At 49.9% G+C, this 22,854-nt stretch overlaps 1 protein-coding gene across 2 annotated transcripts in view; it reads right to left on the reverse strand.

Moving 5' to 3' along the window:
* The window catches only part of CASZ1 (castor zinc finger 1), a 235,905-nt gene extending 213,451 nt beyond the window's left edge, over nucleotides 1–22,454 (reverse strand). For both annotated transcript variants that reach the window (XM_072608836.1, XM_072608835.1), the window contains exon 1: nucleotides 22,348–22,454. The gene's annotated coding sequence lies outside the window, so the exon portion shown is untranslated. The remainder of the gene's footprint in view (nucleotides 1–22,347) is intronic.
* Between the last annotated feature and the right edge of the window lie 400 nt (nucleotides 22,455–22,854).

Consider the following 22,854-nt stretch of genomic DNA (forward strand, 5'->3'; position numbering starts at 1 on the left):
CTAATTCTATTGAAAAAACAAATGTTAAAAAAAAAAAAAGTTCACAAGATCCTAGATTAAGAACCCAGATACAGTCTGTCTTCTTGACAGGTGAAGAAACTGAGGCCTCGGAGAATCACCCTGCCCAAGGTTGTAAGTAGTTGTTGGCAGGCTGACAACTTTCAGTTCAACACTCTTTCTACTAAAGCCACATCAACACCTCCCCACTCTGAAAAATCAGTCATCTCTTGACTACCTGACCACAAATTCCACTTGGTCTAGATCCCTTCCTCTAGTAATGGACCAAAGGGTCAATCTCTGGTGCCACACCTCAGCACCCTTCCAGTGTTGGGCCAGGAATCAGGAAGACTTCGGATTCAAATCTCACCTCAGACACTTACTAGCTGTGGTACCCTGGATAGGTCGTGCTAACACTCTGTGCCTCAGTTTCCTCACCGATAAAATCAAGATAATGCCTGTCTACTTCAAAGGGCTGTCGTGGAACTCAAATGAGATAATGTCTGCAAAGTTTCTACAGATCTTGAAATATTCTCTAGAATGTCAGGCTTTGTTTATATTACGGTGATTAGGTTATGGGAGGTGGTTTCAAATGTTGGCTCTGTTACTTACTACCTGTGTGACCCCAGGTGAGGCAATGACCTTCTCTGGCCTTTGGTTTCTTCCTCCACTCAATGAGGCTGGATTAGAGGGTCTCTTCCAGCTTTTTTTTCTTCGAGCTTTTCATCTGCCATTCTGTGCTCCTCCCTAGATCTCTGAAGACCCTTCCAATTCAGAGTTTCTTCTCCATCACTTCCCTTCTGAGTCTCCATTTCCTCATTTGAGAAACAGAGAGAAGAGAGTACTCGCTGCTCCTTGTACCATCTAGCTGAGAGAGGTTATCATAAGGGTCAAGGGCAAGGCCATGAGTTAGCCAGGGAGATTTGTAGAGCCCCAAGGCAGGGACAAAGTAGTCTGGGTTTCTCTTGGTCTTGGGCTCTCACCTCTCATGCCCTAGAAAAGCTCAAACTGAGCAGACCAAGGAGTATTCCGGATCCCAAGACCCAGGCCTGGCCAGGCTCATTCTCTAGGATTTACAATCTATCCGATCCAGCCCCTTCGTTTATACAAGGGAGGAAACTGAGGCCCACTCAGATGCTACAGGAATGACCAGAGGCCAGAAGAGGCCCCTCTCTATGGGGTGCTGCCGGGTGGAGCTCTGTGAGGACAGGGTCTGGCTTTATTGATGGATGGCTTACAAAGTCCTTTCCCCAGCCAGCTGCAAGAGCATTCCGAGGTATAGCAAGGAGGTGCCTCCTCACCCGGCTGTCTCCTCCTGCCAGAGGGGCCTGTTGAAAGCATGGGTGTTTGTCTGGGCCCCGTTCCAGGGAGAATTCCATGCCAACCAAGCCCGGGACCCCAGCTGCCTCAGACAGCTGGTTTGGTTGGTGGGTATAGGGGGGTTAAATGGGAAAACAAATGTTAAAGGGACCCCCTGCAAGCCCCAGTCTGCAAGGGCCCGTTCATGGAATAAAGTTGGAATGGAGGTCTAAGACATACACATACCCCCTTGCTCTTCTGGTTTTTTTCTTTCTGTGTCTCTCTGTATCTCTCTCCCTCTGTTTCTCCTTTTTTCTCTGTCACTCTCTCCTTTTCTCTATCTCTAGTTCTCTGTTTCTATCTCACCCTCTTTTTCTCTCCCTCCTTTTCTCTATTTTTGTTTTTTTTTCTTTCTGTGTCTCTCTCCTTTTCTATCTGTCCATCTGTCTCTCCTTTTCTCTCTCTTTCTGTTTTCTGTCTCTATCTCTCATTCTCTCTCTCTCTTTTCTTTCTGGGTCTCTATCTCTCTGTGTATCTCTCTGTATTTTACTATCTCTGAATCCCAGAATCTTTTTAGCATCCCCTCCCAGAGGCCCTAAGGAAAACCCAATTTAGATACAAGGCTAAGAAGTCATGGGGGCACAGATAGTGTGACCGGGAGCCTGCCAAAAGGAAATGGGTGGGGCTTTCAGAGCATCCGCTAGGACCCCCAAAGGTGGGCATGCCTGTAAAGGTGTTGTCTCAGAACTGAGGGCATTAGGTAAGGCTGAGTGAAAGCCCCAGACTGACCCTTCTCCATAAAGGAGACTAAAGACAACATGTGCTTTACCTCAAAAAACCAAACACCCAAAGCAGACATGTGCTGCCTGGCCCCCCCCGCCGATTCTCTTGGCACCTCCTTTCATACTGTGCAGAGGAACCTTTCCCAGGCCCACCTCTCTGCTCACTTCCCTCTCTTTGGGCAAATCAATTAACATCCCAAACCTCAGGACTCACTTCAAAAACTGAATTTGGACTATCTGGCCTCTGAGGTCCCTTCCAACTCAAACGCCTACTATGTGCAAGACATCTAAAGAACGCCTTCTAGGACATAACCTAACAACGGGAAGGAGGCATTCTCCTTCTTCAGCCTGCAATGGGATCCTCCTTTGCCCCCATCTCATACCCCAGTTAAGCCAGCCCATGTCTCCCCACTCCTCCACTAGACGGTGAGCTCTCTTAGGGTAGGTCTGGGTAGTACCTAGACAACAGGTACTTGTCCACAGTAGGCACCTGTAACAATGTTTGCTCAATCTGATTCCATTTTATGCACCTCTCAGCTGCTACCCCACCTAGGCCAGGCTTGTGCCTGGGGTGGAGGGCTTCCCAGCCTAGCTACAACACAGGAAAGGGGTAGAGGCAGGGAAGGCCTTTCAGGCACCAATGCACCACCAGCATTTTCATTCGGTTAGAACTGGTCCTTGGCTTTTTTTTTCCCCTCCCTATTTTTTTTCCTCTCTCCTCCAGTGAAACAAAAGAAGTTTGTTGTTGAGGTTCAAAAAGTTTCTTGGGCCTTGTCCGAGTTCCACCTTGTTTTGTTTCCCTTTCTCTCTCTCCACCCCCCTCCTCCCCTCTTCTTCCCTACTACCCCACCTTGAATAAATAAATCGCCAGGTCGGCTGGCACGGGCTGGTAAGGGAGGGTACAAACTCTCTCCTAATTAGATAATTTGCCACCTTCCCCCACCCCTTAAGCCCCAATTCCAATCCCACCTTTGTCCTTTGGACAAAGGACCAAAGTGACAGTTGGGGTGGCCAGGGTCTTCTGGGGAGCTCAGCACCTCCTGCCAGGACCTATGGGAGCAGGCCCACCCTGATGCCCCTCCTCCCTCCAGACTCAGCTCTGGACTGGCAGAGCCCAGGGAAGAAAGAGCCAAGGACTCTTGCCCAGGACCAGGCCAGTCAATTATTCAGCTAATTCAAGAACAAAGCTGAGGGAGCTAGAAGTGAATGATTGGGATGCCCATGCCCAAGGGAAGTCCCCCTTGCCCCTTCAATTCTGGTTACCACCTTGGCCTCCTGTGTCACCAGACCTTTACCCTCCACCATACGCTTCTTCCTCTTTGGAAGCTGGCCCAGTGGAGAGAATGCAGTTACAATGATTTATGGTCTGAGATCTCAAAGCACTCTAGCAAGTGATATCACTTCTGTGATACTCTAGAGAGACAAGAGGGGAAAACTGGGGAAACCAAGGGGAAATATGACTGTGAAAATCCTCATGTGGCCAAAAAATGATTTGAAAATGGACAAGTGGCTCCTAGCTCCTAGCACCTAGCCGAGCCAGATCTCCTCGGATGAGAAAGTGAAGCAGAAAGAGGCAAACTACAAGAGTGGCAAACGATAATTCAAATTCCCAAAGTGCTTTCTTCATACCTCTCCTCTTTCCTTATTCAGGAATCAGACCACACCCCCTCCCCCCCATTGTACAGATGTGGAAACTGAGGCTGGGGAGGAGAGTGATAATGAGAGATAACTCTTGTTTCTGTAGGTTTCAAAAAGCGCTCTCCACACAATTTACATATGTAAATTGGCTGTGAGTCAGCCAAAGATTACCAGTCCCATTTTAACAGACCACAAAACTGAGGCTCAGTAGATAGACCAGAGCCATGTACAAGTAAGGGTCACATAGCCCTTCTCTGGTCTTCACCTTCCCCCATCTTTTTCCTATTCAAATCATTAAATATGTTTTCTCTAAATCATCTCCTTATGAGTCCATGTCAAAAGATGGCCCCTGGTCACAGGGGGACGTCCATCTTGTCTGACTCCCCAGAGCCTAATGAGGCCTTCCGTCAGAGGCCTAACCCTTGAGAGCACGTGTGGGAGGAGACTAGGAACAGAAGAATGAGCTTTGAACTAGACTCCCCTTGCCAGACATACAGCTCAAGAAAGAGAATGTCCCAAGGACAGAATGCTTAAGCCTTCACATGAGGCCTTCAGTGGGAACAGAGAATCAGGACAAATGGGGTGTCTACTTAACGATTCCCTAATGAGATATATTACTGCACCATTAAAAAATATACAAATGGTGCACACTAACTGTGCACCTGGGGATAGCCCTCTTTGGGCCTCAGTTTCCTTTTCTGTAAAATGAGGGCCCTGGATTCAGGTCCCTTCTAACTCTTGACCTATGGGCCTACAAAAAGATGACAGCCAAGATAAACCAAACAACAAACCTTTATTAAGTGCCTACGGTGTGTTGGGGACAGAGACTAAAAGAAAGAAGCAATGCCTGCTCCCAACGATGTCGAATTAGGGGTGACATGGTGGCTGACTTCAAACATTTGAAAGGCAGTCACATGGAAGAAGGATTAGATTTGTTTGGTTTGGCCTCAGGGGAAAGGATGAGAATCCATGGGGGCAAACTGTACAGAAAACCTCCAGAAATGAGAAGCTGTCTAAAATGAGAGAGGATGAGCTGCTCTGGAAGGAAATGGATTCCCCGTGGACTCCCTGAAAGTCAAGACCCCTTCTGTGACTCCAAGAAGACCGAGGCTTCAGTCCATGACTCAGTCCCCACATTTTACAAACTAGGAAACAGAGGCCCCTCGTGGTAAAATAACAAGCTTAAATAAGGGTAACTGAAGTCGGTTATTCTGATTTCAAGGCTGCTGTAACACAAAGAATAAGGAGAAAGTCTGCGTCTCGAGAGTGACCTGCCCCCATCCTTTCTACTGGCCCTCCAGAACCTCCTGGGGAGGATGGGGTACGGTGAAGAAAGTACTGGCTTGGATCACGTCCAAGAACCCCAGCTCCCAACATTTATGAGTCATTCTATCTCAGGCCAATCCCACCGCATTGGCCTCAGTTTCCCCATCGGTAAAATGGGACATGAAATCACACACACAATTTATCTCATAGAGTTATGAGGAAAGTGCTTTGTAGACTTTAAAGTGCTATACAAAAGCAGGCTACTTTAATAACCCCTCATGGCTATCTTCACAGTAGTATTCTGCTAACACTTTAAGGTTTGCAAAGTGCCTTACAAATATCTCACTTGATCCTCACAATAACACTGGAAGGTTAAGTGCTGGTATTATTCCCATTTTACCATTGGGGAAACTGAGGCTGGGGTGGAGCATGATGGCTGCCTTCAAGACTGAAAGGCTGCCTGTAGAAGGGGCTTCATTATGCCTTACTCTGCTTCATGAGGGCCACTGCAATATTTTTTTGAATGCACAGATGAGAACAGAAAATTTCAAAGAGAACACAGATAAGTAGGACAGTTCTGAAAGTAACATGTAGAATTTATTATAAACTTTTTTAAACTAAGTGATATGAAATGGGGATTCATAGTTTTATACAGAATCTGCTGTTTTCCTGTTCTGCTGTGCTCTGCTGTATGGAAATGCTTCTTTTCTTTGATGTTTAAGGTCAAGATTTTAAAAAGAATAATAAAATAAAATAATAATTTTCAAAAAATATCCTGCTAGGCCCCAGAGGACAGAGGAGGAATTGGGGAGAAGGGGGTGGAAGCAGAGACACAGAAACAGGTTTTATGAACAGGAAAAGATCCCTGGCAATCAGTGTTTTCCAAGGGGGTAATGAGCCATCTCGGGAAGTAGTGACTTTCCTTTCCCCAGGGGTCTTCAAGGAAAGGCTCAATGAACTCTTGCCTGGAATGACATAAAGGGTTGGCTCAGTGGAGCTGGCCAAGATGAAGCTCTTTCCAAGCTGGAGATTTTATGTGGTTCTGTGGGCAGGGCCAGAGCTCTCCCATCTCCCAATCCCACCCAGAAATTCCAGGGTCCTGGCTGGCTATGTGGGTCTCACTGGCATTGGAGCTCCCCCTCGACCCAGTGATGGCTGTGACCTTAAGAACCAAAATGATATTAGCTCCCTTTGTAAAATTAAAACAATATTTAGGACTGAGGTACCCCCGAATTGCTGAAAAGTAAAAATGAGTCTCTTACAGGAGGGGTACGGTTGGGAGGGGAAGTCACGAGAGAGGGATTTTCATCCAACCCACATTTATTAAGTGCCGACTGTGTACATGGCACTAAGTTGAGCACAGGGAAATAAGAACGGAAGCACTTCCTTCTCACCCCCTCCTTAGAATCCTCAGTTTCCCCCAAAGCTCAACTTGGGTGCCACTTCCTACAGGAAGACTTTCCTGATGGCCTGCCACTGCTTGGGCCTCCCCCAAGATATTAACTAGCATTCATTCTGTATGTTTTCACACGTAAACATTTCCCCCAGGAAAATGAGCTCTTTAAAGGTTGAGGACAGTTTGTTTTTCGTCTCTGCAACCCTCAGTATCCAGTACATAGTGAGTATTTAATAAATGCTTGTGGATTGATAGATAAGCCCCAAGATCCTTCCCTTAAAAAGGGAAGAGAGAGACAGACAGAAGAAGGGGCAGAGAGAGACAGGGAGAGAGACAGACAGAGATAGAGACAGAGACTGGGAGAGAGAGGAGAAAAAGGAGGAGGAGAGAGAGAGAGGAAAAAAGAAGAGAGGAAAGAAAAGGAGAGAGGAGATGAGAGAGAGTAGGAGAAAGAAAGGAGAGAGTTCCCTTGACTCTGGTGCTCCTTGGAGCCAGGATGGGGAAAAAGGGGAGCGGTGGGGGCTCCAGCTGATCCCTCTCTGAAATCTACCAGTAGCAGGGCTGAAGGGGAGCTCAGATCCTGATGAGGCCAGTACAGCAATTCATTCAGAAGTTCCCCCAAAACAGAGGTAGGTCGTATTTAACTCTTAACTTGTTCAGGAATCATTGAGGCAGGGTAGGTACCAAGACAGGCATCAATCGCTGGAGTGAAAGAGTGTAAATGAATGACCAGAATTCGACCAGAAAACACTTCTCACCCCCATCAGGACTCCCTTGGAAAACAAAGCAGAATGGAGAGCTGAGAGTGGAAGTCCGGCTGGGAAGGGAGGGTTTGGGGGTTGGAGAGGAGGGGGAGGGACAGCGGAAGAATCTTTCCATCTACTGCCAAGTCCCCATTTACTGTCAGTTTCAATCTATTCCAAACTTCTCACTGGCTCAATTGCCTTTTCACGGGGGGAGAAGCTAACACAATGCAGAATGATGTTTTGGCCAAAAATTAAACAGATTGGGTGTCTGGCTGTGTCCAAGAAAATACACACTCTCATTCTCCCAAAGGAGGTGGGTGGGCTGGGCACAGCACTCCAACCAGTCCCAGTGGGAACTCATTCTCTCTCAGACACTTTAACACGGAGGAAAAGTTATTTTTTTTAAAGTGGGTTTTAGATACATCTGACAACGGAGAGACAAGCAGTTGCTGAATTTTTTTTGTGGCCTATCCAACGTCAAGGGAAGAACTAGATGATTTTGAAAGCAGGGGTTCAGCTGGACTTCTCTGGCAGGGAAGCATATACTTTGTGCCCAAAGAGGGGCAGGGCCTGAGTTAGGGTTTCATTTGCCTAGGGCGCAGGATGGGGGGAGGCAAATGTGAGGCCATGAACAAATGATGACAAATTAGCTCATCACAGCTAAGTGAGCACCAGCTATGGAGACACTGCCCTGGTTCCGGGGTCAGAGGTCTTGAATTCAAATTCTGCCTCTGATGCCTACTGCATGTACTTGGATGTGGCGATTAGTTTACTCATCTATAAAATGAGGGTATTGGATCAGATGATATATACACTCCCCCTCTAGCCTCTTAATCTATGATTCTGCGATGAAGCACTAGAATTCTCAAAGTCCAGGCTGCAAGAAGGTACTATCCCAGAAGGGATGGTACTGAGAGGGTGTCCTACGGAGATACGTTAGCATTGCGGTGCCTTTCAACTGTGGGATGCTAGGACTCTGTGAATCATCACTTTAGAAAGCATCTCAGATCACTAGACCAAAAGTTGTGGTACATTCATGTAGTGGAATATCATTGTGTTGTACGAACAGAGAATATGATGGATTCAGAGGAGTATGAAAAGATCTCTATGAACTGATCCAAAGTGAAGTAAGCAGACCCAAATGAGTGACAATGTCAATGAAAACTAAATGCTTTGGAATCATAATGACCAAACCTGGCCCCCAAAGAGATACAAAAATATGCTCCACCCCCAGCTTCTTGGAAGAGGTGAGGGACTATGGGTGTGGGACACTGAATGTAATGGCAGACTTTTTCAAAATGTTGATTAGTTTTGATGAATTGGTTCCCCCCTGGGTCCCCCTCCCCTCCTGCTTCTTTTAAGTTCTTTTTTATAAGAGGTGGCCCTCTGGCAGGGAGGTAGAAAAAAATGTAGGTGATGAACTAAAAACATCAATTACATTTTTTTATTTTTTAAAAAAAGGTAATTTAAAAAGAGAAAGACCTCTTTAGATATTAAGAACAACCCCTCCCTATGATGATGAAAAAGCTGGTCTTCTTAATTAACCCAAGGTTGTAAAAGAAATAAGTCAGTCCTTTACCGATCAATCAACAGGTATTTACCAAAGAGCTTACTATGTGCCAGGCACTGAGGTGAGCACTGGGGGTAACAAGTCAAAAGTGAGACAGACTTTGCCTGCAAGGCCCTCTCCTTTATCATCTATTTTCCATTTTGGGAAAGTATCAGGTGGCCAACTGGAAGAAGAGGGTCCCATGTTTGAGTGATTAAGAGAAGCCTGGTAACTGTACCCTCCAAATACTCAAGCCCTATTGATCTTTCCCCCCACCCCTACCCCAGTTTATTTTTCTTTTCTTTTTTTTGTAAGATGAAAAGAAATGTCAGTCTAATTAGAACAATCCTCTAAGCACGTGGCCCAGGCTTCGTCATGGAAATTAACCTGCACCAAGATCAGAGATATCGAAGCAAAAACCTGTGTGTTTTGGAATACGATGGTGAAGAGGGAGGGGCAGCTAGCATTTCATACACCTCATCTTTCATCAGGGCCCCCACCCCAAGCTCCCCACATATTTCATCCCCATTCCCCTGGCTCTTGTCTCCCTGTGTCATTAGCTGATATTTCTCCTGGAACCGTGGGAATCATATCCAAGCAGGGTCTCTGCAGGGGCTGGGCAGGACTGAATTGAACTCAACATATATTTACAAGGGCCTACTCTGAACTAGGCCCCAGGGAGGGAAGGGACAAAGCCACTGCAAAATAAAAAAGCCCCTGACCTCAAGGAGATTCTATTCTGTTAGAGGATAAGGAAGTACAGATACAGAGTAAAGATAGAAGAAAGCAAAGGAAGAATGGGTCCAGGTACCCTAATAATACTGGGTGGGGGGTGAAGTGGGGGGAGGGAAAAAGGTGGATGGAAGAGGAATCCAAAAGAGAGGGGATGGCTGGTTGGAATGATTGCCCTTGGCTCAAGCTGAGAGGGAGGTTGTTGGGGGGGGGGGCGGGGAGAAGGGAGAGTTCTCCCTTTGGCTCTTTTGACCAAGGAGATTTAAGGGCTTCCACAGCCCAGAGCTGGTCCTAGGTTGGGGTCTCATAAGATTATAAGATTTAGACATTGAAGGGATCTTAGAATGTCAGAGCTGGTTGGAGCCTTAGAACACAAGATGTCAGAGATGGAAAGGTCCTTAGAACACAGGATGCCAGAACTGGGAGGGCCCTGAGAAAACACAAGGTCAGAATACAGAATAGAGTGTCAGAGTTGGCATTTATTAAATGCTTACTGTGTGCGAGGCACTGTGCTAACCCCAGTACAATGCCATCATTCGACAGATTACTCCAACTGACGCACAGAACTCTTTAAAGCGCTGTGAAGCATTTCTTTCATACACATTCTCTCAGACGAGCAAGCCGTGGCCCAGACAGGAGAGCTGACCTGTCAGAGCAGGGCTAGGGTCTGAACCCATCCCTTGTAAACTTTGCTGTGCCACTCCATTGCCTCAGAGATGGCAAACGTCTGCCCCTTCTCCCTCCAGTTCTTCCTCAGTAGAAAAGAACAGCAGGGCTTTCACTGGGGCTGGAAGGGAAGAATCCTCTTAGATTGTAAGCTTCTTGAAGGCAGGAGCTGTCTTTGCGTCTACAGAGCCTAGCATTGTACTTTTTGCCCAGACATTTGCTGAGCTGAATCTGCTTAAGAAGGTGGCAGCCCTTAATAATGGCGAATATTTCTACTAAACTTTAAGGTCTGCAAAAGTGCCTTATCTAGGGTTCATATGAACCCTCCACTTCCTTGTGAGATGGGAACTGTTACCACCCCATTTTACAGGAGAAGCCACTGCCTTGGTCCCACCCAGAAAAGGTGGTTGGTCATCTCTGAGCTCCTGAGACTGTTCTCCGGATCCCTACTTGAAAATCTGGGTGACCCACTGCAGCCTGGACAGGCAACGGTCCCGAACGCAGGACAGCTGGGAAATGATTCCTCCACTTCCCAAACTCCCAGAAAAGCATGATCAGACAGATCTAACAGGGTGGAGGATGAGTAGGGGGCAGGGCATCGAGAAAACCAGTGCAGCCCCTCAATTGACCAACATTTATTAAGCACCTACTCTAAGCCAGGCCTCTCCCCAACATCACAGCCTAGTGGAGAAAGGGCTGGAAGTGACATCAGCCACTAAGTCAACAAGCTTTTATTAAATGCTTACTAGTGCCTGGCACAGGGCAGAGAGCCGGGAATAAACAAAAGGAAAAAAAAACCAATCACCCAACAGTCACTGTCCTCAAGGATCTTACATTCTAATAGTGGAGAAAACATGGGAGGGGGAGAAGAAGCCTTTATCTAGTACCTACTATGTGCCAGTCATTATACTCTCCAAATATTATCTCACTTGATCCTTAAGATAATCCTATGAGGTAGGTGCTATTATTATCCTCATTTCATAGTTGAGAAAACTGATAGAAATGGAGGCTAAGTGACTTGCCTAGGGTCACACAGTTAGGAAGTGAATTTGAGACAGGATTTGAACTCAGGTCCTCCTGAATGAAGGCCCAGAGCTCTGTGCACTGAGTTTTGTCCTAGCTGCTTCAGTATGTAAATAACTACGTAAAAGATATATATAGTACATATGAAAGGCAAGACCTAAACTGGAATGGAACCCCAACTCTCACAATTATTTGCTAGGTGACCTTGGACAAGAAGTTTCCCTTTTATGAGCCTCAGTTTCTCCACATATAAAATGGGGATGATGATAATACTTGTGTTACCTACTTCCCAGTTTCACTAGGGATCAATTGAAATCACACAAGTAAAGTATTTGACAAACTTGAAAGCAAAATATAAATGCCAATTGTGAATATTACCATATGGAAACTGAGACCCTGCGATTATTATTAGAGAGACAGTATGACAATGGATGGCCAGCCTCTGGGTCGGGGACCTGGGGTCAAGACTTGCTTCTAACATGGGCTAATCACTTCTTTTCTGTCAGTGACCTCAAATAACTCAGTAGAGGCATAAACTGCTTGTTGATCTGCACAGGGAGGGAATTTACACCAGGGAGGTTCTCTACATTGATGGTGTCTTCATTCTGGATCAAAAAAATGGTTACTGTTATAGTCAATACCCGATGGTGGCTATATTCCCATGCTCTGCAACATCAAACAGTTCCCATTTCTCTACTGCTGGTTCAAGTATCGTCAAACCCATTTTAGAGATGACTAAAGGAAGGCTCATCCTGTAGGGAGGAAACACTCGAGCCAAGTCTCACATCTACATTGGTTCATTCTCAAGGGCTCCTTACACTGTGCCACATAGTCTGAAAGATTCCGGGCTGGGCTTTCCCATTGGGCCCACCCTTACTGTCAACTTCCAAATACTCCCCCACTCACCCTAAGACCCAGAGAACCGAACTTGTCCTGGATGAGAGATAAAATGAAGCTTTGCAATTCAAAAAATGGAATGGTGCTTTTGGAGGGCAGGGGCAGATTCTTCTTTGTCTATGTCTTTCCTAGCACCTGGCATACACTAAGTGCTTAATAAATGCTTGTCAAACAACAGAATATATATTTTTTCTATACTTTGGTGTGCACCCATTTCCTGGACAGAATGGAAGTTCCCTGAGGGCGGGGGCAGATTCATCGTCTTCTGTTGTATACCCCAGCACCCAGCACAGAGAAATCGGCTGAGGCTTGATGACTGATTGACAGCCTTCATATGGTGTACATCAACACCTCCACCATCACAAGCACTTTATCCTTTGAAATGCCACATATAAAGAACTTTGCAAACTTTAAAACACTATATAGAAGACATATATCATCACCAGGGAGGGTGGGTTATCATGAATTCTACCTGCAGATGGGGAAACTGAGGCGCAGAGAAGTGAGAGAATTCCGGGTAAAAGTTAGGTCTCCTGCATCACTTGCCCCTGGTGCCTATGATCTGGAGGGTGGGGTTCAGGGAAGGACACCCCTGAAACAGCTCAGGTGAAATTCAGCTCTAGACTGGATGAGGAGTGACCAGCTCACCCACCTCACAGGCCAGAGTGCTGGGGCTCAGCCCAAGATTGAGAAGATCAGGTTTCCCTGGTACTCCCAGTGGAATGGTGGGGGCCCGTGGGTCCGGAAACTGCCCTCCTACTACTGAGTGCAACTGAGCTTCTGGGGGTGCGGGTGGAGAGGTGGAGCTTGGGAAGCTGGCACAGCCGCCCTTCGGCTAGTTTGCCAGCAATTAGTGCCGGTGAAAGGTGCCAGTCTGGCAGTGGTCCTGCCCCCGCCCCTCTGCCCCCCCTCATACATATACATACACACAGACAAACATATCCCCAAAACCAAGCCCAGCCTGGCCCAGCGGGCAGGGAGACGCCCGGCTGCCTTTCCATGACACCCCCCAGGCAGTAGCAGACGCGGCAGGCCGTCACTGCTTCCCAGCGACAAAATGGTTGAATCTATCTTGCCGATTAAGCTGGTTTCTGCTCTCCCTTCTCCTAGCCCCTTGGGGTTCCAGTACGGTCCACTTTGCCAACCTCTCTCTCTAACTCCCACACTGGTAGGCAGAGCCTCCCTTTTCCATTCTCCCTGGAAGTGACTTTGGGGGGGGGGAATTATAAACACACAAAAAGGCCAGCCACGAATCCCAATGCTACATTTACAATGCTGGCGATGACTGCGGTCACCCCTCCCTCCTCCCACCTCCTGTCTGCCCCAGCACCCCTCCACACCAATAGTCTAAAAACCTTGGCCAAAACACCTCTTCAGGAGGCTTTCCTTAACTCCCCTCAAAATCCTGAACATAGAAGGAAGAAAGCTAGAAGGTTGCTTTGGTGTCTCCTGGGTGGAGTCAGAGGGATATTTCCTGGCACAGAGGGGTATAGCTCCTACTCCCAAGTCCTGTGACCCCTGGGTGGTTGAGTGCCACTAGAGGAGCCCCTCTGGACTCTAGCTCCATCTCCTTGGGAAAAATCAGGGGAAGCTTTCTTCTTGCCAATCAATGTCTCAGGGGAGCGTGGATGAGATTTACTGGGGCCAAAGAGGTTTGGACATCCTTTCACTTGTACCCTTGGAGCACAGGGACCAGCTAGGGCTAGGGGGCATCCCTTCTCTCTCCTGTTTGTTGGAACCGAGGTCCAAAGGCTAAAGCTGGACAGGGAGGCCTCTAGGACAACAATGTGAAGAAGAATAAGTTTATAGTACCTTAAGGGCTACACACATCATCTCATTTGCCTGATTCCCCTTAATCCTGGGAAATGGAGCAAACACCCAAGTAGAGACCTCCAAGTGAGTGGGAAGGGTACTGGGTCTGAAAACAGAGGGCCTGGGTTCCAATTCTGGCTCTTTCTGCCAACATGACCTTAGCAAGTCCTTTCCCATCTCCAGGTTTTACAAAGTTTACTCATCGGTAAAAGGAGGTAGAGTCAGGGGAGAGGAGGTTTGGAGGAGGGTGACTGTAGGGTTCCTTCTCATCCAAATCTATGTGCCACATAGGAAGTGCTCAACATGTGTCTGTTGGTGAGGATGGGCAGAGAAGGGCACGAATGGAGGCCGACACACACACACACACACACACACACACTCTCTCTCTCTCTCTCTCTCTCTCTCTCTCTCTCTCTCTCTCTCTCTCTCTCTCTCTCTCTCTCTTAATCCTCTCTGGTCAGCTGCCTCCTCCAGACAGCTGTGGCAGGCCACAGTTCAGGGCCAGGGAGGGAGCTGGCAAGGGGAAGGGAATGGGGGTGTACTAGGGGCTCCAGAAGCCCAGGCTGCACCCGGGCTGCCAGCGGAGCCCACCAGCAGTCAGAAGGAAGCCTGCAGGATCCTTCACTCAACCCTATTCCTCTAAGCCACCTAGTGTCCGAAGCTAGCGCTCCGTCCTCTACGCTCTGTTGGAAAGGTTTTGAGAGGAGCCCATCGAGCCCAGGACAGCCTCTCCAGGAACCTGGAGGCCCCTGGCCTAGGACAACTAGAAGGGAGTTTGAGAGCCCCAGAAGAAAAAAATGGCAAACTAAAATGAGCATTAGGACTAAACTCCAGCTCTGGGCAGATTTTTTTAAAGGGCATTTCCAAGGCTTCCCCCCTTTCTCACCCCAGATCCCATGACTTCCCCTATCCCAGAAGGCATCCCCAGGGCAAACTCCCAGGCAACTTTGTCTCAGCTGGGGATCAACACTCAAAGCTAGCCATCTGGGGAGGAGGGGCATTCCGCATCCTGGTCCCAGGTCACCGTCCCTCTAGTCACCCCCCTTACACACACACTTACACATACACACACATGCTCACATACACGCTCACACACTCACACACATGCTCACACACTCACACATAACCCCACCTCCTCTCTTCTCTCTCTCTTTTCTCTGTGTCCTCAAGACTCCTCTCACCTTGAGGAGCGTTCGGATTACCCAGCATTTACACTCAATGCTCTTCTTTATTCCTTAAGACTTATTAAGAATGATAATGAGCTCCAGAGGAGCCACACGTCCCTGTCTCTGCTTCTCTCCCTCTCCCTCTCTCTCTCTCTCTCTCTCTCTCTCTCTCTCTCTCTCTCTCTCTCACTCCCTCTCTCCCTCCCTCCCTCTCTCTCTCCCCCTCCGTCATTCTCTTTCTCTACGTGCCTTTTCCATCAAAGGCACACAGGACAAATCCAACCAAAAAAAAAAAAAAAAAAACCCTGACAATATGGAACAAGGACACTTGAGGATTTATATTCTATAAATCCATCCCCCTTTCCTCCCAGCCACCCTAATTTGTTCTCTGTATTATTCCCATTCAAAAAAAATCTTCACCCCCCCCAACCTTCTAGGGTTCACCCCACCTCTCTCTCTCTCTCTCTTTCATCTCCTGGACTTTGAACAGGGGAAAAAGGAGAAGGGCCCAGCTTGACTGGAAAACCTCGTTAACGTGAAGCTCTTAAACGGTTGATTAATTTTTGCAGAATTTACGATAAGCTCTCCCTTTTTTTTTCTCCCCCCCACCCCAAGTGGAGGCCTTAGAACCATAGTAACTTCACAGGAACTTGGGGTTGGACAGGGGATACCCCAACTTACACACACACCTTTCCTTCCTGTCACAGACAGACTCACAACCAGATAGACAGTATCCAAATACAGATAGAAAAAAGACCCCTACGGAACAGCGACACGCGCACACACACACACACACACACACACACAACATTAAAAAGAAGCCAGAATTGGCAAGAAGAAAACCCACATCTAACTCCCCCCGACACACACCCCTTTTCTTTAAGGGGAGAAAAAATCCTAAATAGCCAAGAGTTAGCATAAAGTTACAAACAGGAAAAAAACCCAGACCCCCCCAAACCTGCACAATCCTCTCTCTTCCAGGGAAGTATCCTCCAATTTGCACCCACCACATCCATCCCTTTCCCAACGGCAGATCCACCAACCAGGCTGCAGAAATTCCCAGGCCCCGGTACCCAGGCCCCATCTTTCTGCCCGGCTGCCCTTCACAGGAGGGGAAAAGGAGATCCTAATGACATTACAGTTTTTAAAATGTCTATAAATTAAATCTCTCCCTCTGAATCTTCTGAGCTGCCTTCTTCCCAAGCCTGTTTGACTCTCTTTGGCTCCCTCTGCTAACGTCTGTTTTTCTGATATAGACATCAGGAGGTTAGGGCTCAATTACAAGTCTGTTGAATCCTCAGCATTAGACTTGGGGCTTCTTTCTGCTCTTCAGAAACCAGATACCAAATCTCCTTTTCTTCTTGATGTTTTTTCTTCTTGTTTTTTGATTATTTTTAATGTACAAAGCACCAAAAGGTTCACTCAACTGACACTTTGGGGGGTTTCAGATACATATATTATATTATATGGTATTGCATTTTGTTATATTTTATATACACACATTTTTTTAAACTCTGTACAAGACAGAGTGAACCCTTCTCTTTCCTTGATTTTTAATAAAAAGAGAAAAGCCCCGTCACATGAAATTTCAAAGTAAAACATACACCAGAAACTACAAATGTGTCCGAGGGCCCATCGATGAAGACGAAAAGGGATTCAGTCCAAAAAGCTGCTTCAATCAGAATGAATCTACCAGATTCCAAAAGTTCTACAGGGAAATCGCCAAGCCCTTGATTAGCAAAAGGTCTTGAAAGTGGGATACAAATCGGAATTGCCACACATACACAGACACACACATACAGACATCTTTTCTACCTACCCCATCCTTGTCAGAGGCTACAGAAGGGGGATGTTGCCTGAGCTTCCAAGAGAAGAAATTCACAGATCTCTGAACCTCACCACCATCCCACCCCCCCCTTTCAGTTCAGAAAATCCAGATCCCTGTTGGTTATCTTGGCTGCTAATTCCGGGTAATCAGCCATCATCAGCTTTAGGTTTAAGGTACAAAAAGCAAAAACACGCTAAAAAAACCCACCTCACCCTAAAACCAAAACCCAATAAACTCTCAAACCACCATTTTTTGCAAATTGCAAACTATAGGGTATTCCAGAACCAGTTTTCCAAGAAAAAAACAAAAAACAAAAAGGAAAATAAAAATCACTGGTCCAGAAAGGCTAGAGAAAGTTGAGACTCGGCAGACTTCAAAATAAAAACTTTGTTTTTCTAATTAACCGAGGGAAAAGAAGAGGTGACATGACTAACGTCATTCTTTCCTGTAAACAATTTAATTAAATTCGGTTGAATCCAGAAGAAATACTCATTTTGATGCCTTTCTCCCTTCCACCCCTCTTCCTCCAAGCAAATTCCTTTAGGTCACTCCTCCCCCCAAGGCCGCCTCCTGCCCCCCCCCAACTTCCCCCTTTCTCCAACGGGCTACTCAGGCAGCCGTAGAGGCAACTCTGCCTTTAAATGGATTTCCTACACCAGGCATGGATTGTGAGACTCTGAAACTGTTAGAACGACAACCTCATCTGTCTGAAAGCTGATACTACAGCTTTTAAAAGAAATAGGGGAAAATAAGCTGTTGACTTCTTCAAGTATTTTCCTGTTCTAACTCATGTTCTTATGTCACTAAGCTAAAAAAAAAAAGGTGGGGGAAGAGGAGAGAGAGAGAGAGAGAGAGAGAGAGAGAGAGAGAGAGAGAGAGAGAGAGAGAGAGAGAGAGAGAGAGAGAGAGAGAGAGAAAGGAGAGAAAAGATACGACTTTCCTTGAATGATCTGTTTAACCTAAGCCAGAGGAAAAAAAAAAAGAAAGTCATTAATTACTTATGTGAGCTATTGCTTCAGAAAGACAATAAACCTGCCCGGTCGCCATGGATATGACATATTTGCTCTGAAAACAACACAATAATTAGCAAAGGGGAAAGATACAAGGAGAATATGCAAACTCCTGAGTTTAAAGCAATAGCGCTCTTTTTTTTTTTAACTTGTCAGATCCTCTTGTTCTGTTTGCAATCCAGATCAAATAAATCGGGGAGGGGGGAAGAATGGGGGGGCTTGTAAAATAAAATAGATAGCTTCTCTTGCCTCAATATAGGGAAGCAGGGATCTACCCTCCCCACCAAAAAATAAAAAATAAAAAGAGAAGGAAAGAGTGAGAACCGAGTCTTGCCAGTGGGTTATTTCCTACATAGAGGTTTGTTATTTTTTTTAAGTGTTCCCATATTTAGCACTAGGCGATCTGGCCTGAAATGCATTTTTGTAATAAAGGAAACACCCCACTCCCCCCTACCTCCAAAAGTACCTATAAATTGTAGGGGTCCAGAGAGTCCCAAAGGATCAGTGCCTTAGTAAAGAAGCATCTTTTTGGAGAGAGGACTACTCATTCCCCTCTCCCCCCTAAAAAAACTTCAACTAAATTTAGGTCTTTATTTAGATATTAAAAAGGCATTAAATGGTTTTACCTATAATTTAGTCCCTGAGGATCATTAGGAAACGCAATGGCTTTGTATCCTATCTGTCAGGGTGATAAATATCTGAGCTCAGAGTGAGGTTCCCAATTTCTCAGTGTGTCAGAAATTCCAATCTTTCCTTTTCTTTCACTTTATTTCTTAATTCACTCCTCCCTCACCAGTCACCCCAACAAGCCTGATGTAAAAAATATCTGGGGTGAGATGGGTTTGGGGAGGAGGGCATGGAGCTAGGAGGAGAAAAAAGTTTACACACTTATTCAGACACACCTAAGGAAAGGTGAGAGGTATTCTCCCTTAAAAAACAAGGAAATGGAAATTCCTATGAAAATATATTTTTAAGCGTCCTAAGTTCTGGCCAACCTCCTTCCTTAGCCCTGGTTCTCCCAAACGCAGATGGGCTCAGGATACAAGAGACAGAAGTAAACCCGTCTCAGCTAGGAGTGGAAAACCGACACAGAAATGTGAACTTTGAATTTATTTTTTTCAATTAAAAAAAAATAGGGAGAGAAAGAGAAAGTGTTTGGGCTATTAAAAGACTCTCAGCTGAGCTACAAGTTTTGTAAAAAAAAATCCAGAGACACAAGGGGAACAGATAAAGGCGAGGCTGTCCTCTGACAGCCTTTCCAAAGGTATTTTTGGGGGCACAGTTTTTTGGTTGAAAGGAGTTTGCAGTCCCGAGCCTGGAGGTCGGGGAAGCGGGGGGCAGGGGCTGGTGGCAGGATGGGTGCGAAGCGTGGGTGCAACCTGAGGATCAAAGCCGGGGCTTGCCCTGTGCCATGGCCAGCCATGCCCGCCTCGGAGCTGGAGCTCGGGCTCCTCTCGCCCTTGGAAGGCAATCCAAGGCGCCCAAGGTTCGGAGGCGCTCGGCGGAGTCTCAGCAGGGTGCAGAGCCTGCAGACACCCAGCCCCCCAGGACCCCCGAAAGGGAGGCGCTGCCCCTTTAAACACGGAGTCCATACGGAGTTTGATTTCTGAAACAGATCAGTTTAACATCTCCATAGAAACCAGCAACAGATTATCATCAACGGAATGAATAACTAGTCTAATAAATTAAACAGGAGGCATAAGATCGCTGGAAACCTGATTACTGAAGTTCAACAATATTCCCCATAAACTCTCCCCAACCGCCTGCAAGGCTGGGGGGCAGGAAGGGGGTGTCTGCGGCGCGGAGGGTGCCCGGGGAGAGGAGAGGGGCTGGGCGGTCTGCCGTCCTCGGACGGGGAGAGATCAAGGCAATGCCCGCGTCTGGGACGGGGAGGGAAAGTGGGGGAGACGCGCTGCGGGGGCCCCGGCTCCTGGAGCGCTCCCCGGGCGCGGATCAGCCCCGCTCCCCCAGCTGGCCCGCCCGCCCCCTCCAGGCACGTGGGGCGCAACCCGGGAGGGACCACTCTTCTGGCCCTCCACCACCCCGGGCCAGCCTCCGCGCAGCTACCGCCCAGTGGCGGCCGGACCTCCTCGGGCTAGGAAGGGGGCGTGTACCTCGGGCCCTGGCCAGGTCTGCCCTCGGAGGGTCCCGGGCCTCCGCGCTTCTGGGCGCGCGGGCCTGGCCAGGTTCGACGACCCTGCCCGCGGCGGGCTCCGCCGCGCCTCGCTCCGTCGGCCCCAGCTCCCAAGCGCAACCCCTGATCCTTCCTTCCCTCCATCCGGCAGGGCCCTGCTCCAAGGTGGGGCAGGTGGAGGCGCAAGACCCGAGGGGGGATCCCCAGGGGGCCTCAGCCCCTTTCTCCCACGCGCAAGCCACGCTCAGTCCAGGGCCGGAGGAACGCGAGGCTTCCCCCTCTGAAGACTCGTGAAGACCAGGGTGGGGGGGATTGATCGCGACTTGTCTGGGAGAGCAAACCAAACCCCGGCGTGCCCGGGGCTGGGCAAGACCTTGGTCCTGACCCCAGGCCAGGCCCCGCTTCCTAAACTGCGAGAACTTTTTTCCCCCCAAAGGGGAGTGTGTGGGGGGGTGGTAACTCTTTTCTCTCCTCCCTGCAAAACTCTCCTTCACCTCTTCCCCGACCCCCACCCATCGTCCGGAGGGAGGGAAGAGAAAGAAGAATCTGCCCCCACCCCGCCACTGAAACCTAGAATTATTATTTTAATCTACGCCCCCCAAGTAGCCGTCCCGGGGTGATTGACGGCGCATACACCTGTTCCCCAGGCCCGGGAGCTTCCAAAAGCGGGGATAGACCTTCACCAAAACCCTCCAGATCCGGCCCAGGGCCTTCGGGCAGCTCTGCCCGCCCTGTGCCCACTTCCCAGCCCCGGAGAGAAACGCAGATGTGCCCCTCCAGCCGTGCGCACCGCCACCGGGCGGGTGGCAGCTACCCCTCAGTCCCCCAACCCCGCCGGCTTCGGAAAGAGACAGAGAACCGAGAAGAAAGCAAAAACTTCTGGCCGCCGATCGCAATCAGCTGCACATTCTGTAAATGCCACCGAGTAAAAATAAACCGGCCGCCGCTCCACCCGGGCGGCTCATCTCGTGGGCCTGGCCGCTGCCCGCTGCCCCCTTCCCCTCTGCCCACGGCCCGACCCCTACTCCTCCGGCTGACCTCCCCCTAACCTGGGCGCTCCCCAGAGCCCCGCTCTCCGTCCAAACCTCCCCCCTTTGCGGCCCCCAGCTCTGCACAGGCCGCTCCTGCGGTAGGCGATGTCCAAGCGCAGGTGCCCTGACCGCCCAGGCCAGGGCGCCCCTAGGACCCCTTCCCCAAGGCGCTTCTCCTTTCCTCCTACGCACCCCCACCTTCCCTTGCTCAGCCTGGATTCGGATCCTAGGGTTTCCTTTCCCAACCCCTAATAGTGTGTGTGTGTGTGTCTGTGTGTGTGTATGATTGGGGGGGAGGGCAGCCAGTGCCAGCCCCCCACTCCGGCTCCCCGGGCCGTGCCTAAGGGAGCGCTCGGTCCTCCCAGCTCTACGGCCCTCAGCGCAACTCCACTCCCCCGAGCGCTCCACGGCCGCCGCAACTCCCCCAAACTTTTCCCCAGCACCCGGACTCCCCGGGCCCAGCGGCCTCGGCCACTTCCCCCCTCCGCCCTCAGGGTCCCTATGCCCAGAGCTAGCAGGCCCCCGCCCCGGGGAAAAGGAAGTGTGTGCGGATGGAGGTGGGGGGGAGTGCACGCCGCTCGCTGGGCCCGGAGCAGCGCACTCGAGACAAACTTCCCCGGCACTAAGTGGGGGGGCACCTCTTCCCTCCCAGTCCGCCCGCCTCTGGTCCAAGTGGCTTCACCCTGGAGGGGACCCACCCCCAGGCACCCCAGGGTCGAGCAACACAATCCAACCGAGCTAGGCGCACCTGTGACCCAGGAACCCGGGAGGACCGAGGGCCGAAGGACCCCCACCCAGCCTGCCCTCTGGGCAAAGTCTTGAAAAGTGGCCCCTGGCACCCTTCCCGGCGTGGGGGGGGGTCGTGAGCGCGCTGTCCTCTGTGGGGGGAGGGGAGGGGAGAGAGGAGGAGAGAGTGATAAGCCAGCGTTCGTGAGCACCTGCCCCTAGGGAGTCCGGAGTGGGGGGTGGGTGGCCCCCACACCCTTTGCAGAACCTCGCCTGGCACCTCCCCTCCCCCTTCCCCAGCTGGAGCAAGTGACCCCGGGTGGGTGCCGCGGCTCCTCCGGCCCGTGCGCACGCCGGGCACCCCTGGGCACGGCGGGGCAGCCCGCCTCCCCGTGCCCCGCTGCCAGCCCTCCGTGACCCTGCCTCCCGCGCGGCTGCAGTGGGTGGCAGCCGCCGCTCGCCGGCTTGCTCGCCCGCCCGCCCGCCGCTCGCTCCCTCGCTCGCTCGCAAGCTCGCCCGCTTGCTGCTGCCAGCGGCAGCCCCGGGAGTGGAGGGGGGGAGGGGGCAGAGGAGGGGACCCGCCCCGGGGGGGCAGCGGAGCCGGGGAGCAGGGGGGCCGCGGCGGTGGAGGGAGCGCCGAGTCTCTTACCTGCACTTGGGGCGGCTTTGGGTGACTTTCCAAGTCCGGGGGAAAAATGTGTGTGTGTTTGGGATGGAGCGCGGCGGGCGCGCATGCGCGCCCCAAAGTTGCCGGATCCCGGATTTTTCGCTCCCCGTCTCCGCTCTCGCCCGCTGTGATTATGGAATTCTCCGTGGCCTAGCGGACGAGTGGGCGGCGCGCAAAACCCGGCCCGGATCGCTCGGCGCGGCTCCGCTCCGCCCTCACACCCCGCTCCCCTTTCCTTCACCGCTTCACCCCCGCTCGGTCCCGAGCGCCCCTAGACTGCTGGCGTTCAGGACCTTGTGCGGCCAGGAGGACACCTGCAAAAGGCGGCCCCCGCTTGGATGATCCCGTGGGGCTCTGTGCACCCCCAAAAGAAGGGGGTTCAGAGGTGTAAGGGGTGCTCCTTCACTTCTCGGGTCCTGCACCCCGGTTCTGCTGCACGTGGCCCCCCGGCACGTGCCGCTTCGCCATTTGCATATCAGAATGACACGA

The sequence above is a fragment of the Notamacropus eugenii genome, chromosome 5 (assembly GCF_028372415.1).
Source record: "Notamacropus eugenii isolate mMacEug1 chromosome 5, mMacEug1.pri_v2, whole genome shotgun sequence".
NCBI classification, from domain to species: Eukaryota; Metazoa; Chordata; class Mammalia; order Diprotodontia; family Macropodidae; genus Notamacropus; species Notamacropus eugenii.